Below are 4,069 nucleotides of genomic sequence, written 5' to 3'. Positions count from 1 at the left end.
ATCTGTCGGCAACTCTTACTGCGCATAAAAGTGAGAAAGAGAGAGCGAACATCGTCGTCCACTATTATTACTGCTACCTAACATAAAACGGAACTTTTATGTGCAAGCAGCGCAGCCAAGTGAATTTAATGCGTACTAATTACTTATTATAAATGCGTTTAGTTCCGTATTAATCTTCATTTGCAGCCTCGTCTAAGTCTTTAGACGCAGCCATTAAAATTTCACATAAATTTTGTTAACAGCTTTGCTTTAAGTCTCACACACACACACGCACGCACACACCCTAAGCTATCAGTTTCACACAGGATATTGCACAATTTCTGTCACTAAACAAACAATTCAATTAGCAAGCACTTAGCAGCAGCAGCAGCAGCAGCCTCCTCCACGCACTTAACCTGCACTGTTTTATGTTTACTTACAGGTTGTATAAGAAATATTTGTTACGCTTGCGGTTTACGGCAAAGGATTAAAAGGATTCAAGCTTCAGCTTTAGTATTTTGTGTACAAGCGGCAGCCTTTACATTAAATTTTCATGCATATTATGTATAAACTTTTAGCTTATGTATGTTTTTATAACTAACACACATTTCATTTAATTTTAATTATTTAGCTTCATTTATTTTAAATGCTTTTTGTTGTTTTACTGCCCACTCTCTATAGTCAACATTAAATAAATAAAAGGACTGGTGAATGCCTGTTTTAGTTAAACAAATTATTGTGCAGATAAGATAAATATTATTTTATTTTATTACAACCAATTTCCGTCCTTTATTGTTAACAATTTATTAACAAAGCGGTAAATAACACCACTGTTGCTAGATGTTGAGAGCTAGATTGAAAAAAAATTAATAAGTTGGAATAATTTGCGTCAAAACTCATGTGAAGTCCTAAAAAAAGTAGCAGAGTACTGAAACTTAAGTTCATGGCTAAAAAAAAGGTCAGTGCCTGAAAATTTCATTCAATTATGAAGTCAATTTGACATATACTGCCCAAAATTTAAATAAGCTATTCCATTTTCAAAAAAGCTAAATCCAGCTTATAATAAGCTAATATGGCAGCACTGAATAACTCTAGTTCCGACTGTATTAACTCTTAGTGCTTCTACTCGATGGTCCCAGTAGTTTAACTTCTTGAACTTTTTATAAAAGAAAACAATCTCAATATAGAACATTTGTAAATATAATAATTAATACAGGCAGTATGCCAGACTTTAGTATATACTTTGCATTTATGATATAGAGAAATACTTGATAGCTGATGCATGTTGACATCCCTACAACTATCTATTATCTGACCACCCTTAAGAAGATCAATCGTATCATCACTCTTGAATAAAAGTAGAAGACGTGAAGTTGATTATTTTAAAGCTGCCAAAAAGTCATTAAATTGTGTAATTGAAAATTACTAAAACTTGTTAATTTAACGTACACAATATTCATTATTCATATAATATTCATATAACATTATCTTATGATTTAACTGAATAAATCTTACATTAATTATGCATTCATAGTGAATGAATAGTTTTTATTTTGTTATAAAAGCTTTAAATGATTTCCAAAGGCCTTCTAGCTTCAGTCTTTGCTAAATATAAACATTTACTATTTTTTGAGAATTATTTTGATAGTTAAGAATGCTTAAAGTTTGATTTCACAAATAAAATATATATTTGTAATGCTTACTGCTAAAAATAAAAATATATATTGAACGATTTACAAGCTATTAATAATTTTTTTATATTAGTTTTAAATTTTCATCGAGTCTTACTATGTATAATATATTTATGAATTGAATACACAGCTTTCCACACAGCATAGAGTAAAAGCACTTCACGTTACACACACATGTTAAAGTCAGTTTACTGCCACTGTCAATGTGTGTGTAAAACAATAAGCGTTATTTTTATTTTCCTCATTGCGAACTACCTGGACTGCCAGTTAGCAGTTGCATGTGTGGCTGGCTGCGTTTCAACTTTGGTCACATGCGATGAGGAATTGCAGGCACTGTAATTAAGACTGCACGCGACAGAGTCAGCCACAGAGCAGAGCAGAGCAGAGCAGAACATACACGAGCCCCTAATAAACAATTGCAAATGACATTGGAGTTGACAGCGCGACACTAAAACGTTAAATTGCATGTAAACATTTCTTTGTGCGGCTGACTGGTTTGACAGACGCTGTGGGTGGCATTGGGTGGGCTGCTCGAGAGAGTAAATTATAGCCACTCAAACGGATATTGTAGTAAATAAAATAAAAGTTATGTTGGCATAAATAACTAAAGTGATAGAATTGCCAGCTGAAATGTTTAAAATGTTGTTTAAAAGTTATTTTTAAATTATAATAATTAAAGATTATATTCAATTAGATAAAATAGACAAAAAACAAAAGGTTATTAAATAATTTGACAGCTTGAAAAGTTTATTGATATAATAATTGTAAGCAATGGCGACTCATATTTGTAATTTTAAACATAAGTAATTAAATATTGAATTTAGCATTTCTCACAAAATAATTTAACTGCTTAACAATTCCAATTGAAATTCAACAGCTTTGGATTCTAAAAATGAATGTAAATATTTTGTGATTGATTGCAGCAATTTTAATTAAACTTTTAACAGCTTGGCTGCCACAGAAAAGTAAATAAAATAAATAAAAAAGTTTGCCAAAACTACACATTGAAATTGTAGCATACAAACTTGTTTTCCCCCCCCCCCCCCCCCCCCCCCCCCCCCACATCGCATTGTTACAAATATTGCCTGTCTGAAACTTAAATTTATGGCTCACAGTAGTGTGTGATAAAAAAAAAACACACACACACAAGTAAAAAAGTAAAGCTGCATCAATCAATCAAATGCCAGTTGCTTCAATGGCAAAACATCTTGAACACATTACGAACATGCCAGGGCACTTGATGTATGCATTCATATATGTCTCTAGCTATGGACACTCCCAGGTGAGCAGTTGAGCGTGGCAAAATCAAATGTCACATGCGCATTTAAAGTGTCAATCAGCAGTCAAAAGTAAAACGAAGTCAAGCTTAAGCTAACGCCTAAAACTATGCAACAGCAAATTTGCAGCGCACGCTAAAAATTTCAACGATTAACAGCGGCGTAGGGTGTGGCCCCAAGGGGGTGTTGTGGGGGGATAACATAACAATTTTGTGCTGAAGAATTGTTGCATGGGCGTGGCAAGTGGCAAAGCCAGAGCACTGTGAGCTTTGCTTATGCTTATGCGCGTTTATTTACGACTTAAAATTTGAATAATTTACGATGCCAATGGCGACGACCAGCAAGAATGCAGCGCTCAGTGTAGCTGTGTGTGTGTGTAAAACCAAAAACAGCAAAAGGGAGCAGTTAGTCAGCCAAAAAGCGAGAACAAGCAGCTGGACATGCATTGGAAACTGTTGTTGTTGTTGCTTTTTTTTCGTTGCCAGGCAATTGACTTTGCAACTCGCTCTGACGCTTGTGATTGCAACTCAAGGGCGTGCTTTGAGCTATGGCGCTGTGGTCGCTGCTCGCTGCTAAATGCACGCGCGCGCCTTTGAATGAAGCGCACAACAAACTCTCCAGACAACAACAACAACAACAAACTTCAGCGCGAACAGATTGCGGCGGACGCTGGCGCTGGACTGTGGGCTAAAGCGGTAAACGGAAATGGCAATGGCAACGTAACACAAACGGAAACACAAAATGCCGCCATGAAAACGGAAGTTAAATTATTGCAATTGTGTTGGCAGCCCTTTTCATAACTGTAAATTGTTGGCTACCGTCCTTGTTGGCTACCAAGAGCTACCAAGCTTCATCCTTTATTCCAGCTGTATTTATTCACAAAACTTCCACTTCTTGTTCTTCTTCTTGCTCTTTATTGTTGTTGTTATTGTTTGTAATTGCAGCTGGTTAAGTGAAGCGCGTGATGGCAGCTTCTTGATTGCATATAATATATGCAAGCTATATATAGCATATATATGTAGCATAGTAGCTTTCACTTAATATATGTATTGAAAAGTCAGCAGACAGTTGTAAGCACCTAACATTTATTTATTTTAAATGTCACAGTGTTGTTTGAAAATT

Source organism: Drosophila busckii, chromosome 2R (genome assembly GCF_011750605.1).
Source record: "Drosophila busckii strain San Diego stock center, stock number 13000-0081.31 chromosome 2R, ASM1175060v1, whole genome shotgun sequence".
Classification (NCBI taxonomy): Eukaryota; Metazoa; Arthropoda; class Insecta; order Diptera; family Drosophilidae; genus Drosophila; species Drosophila busckii.
The sequence above is the reverse complement of the archived record's forward strand: the minus strand, read 5'-3'. Positions refer to the sequence as shown.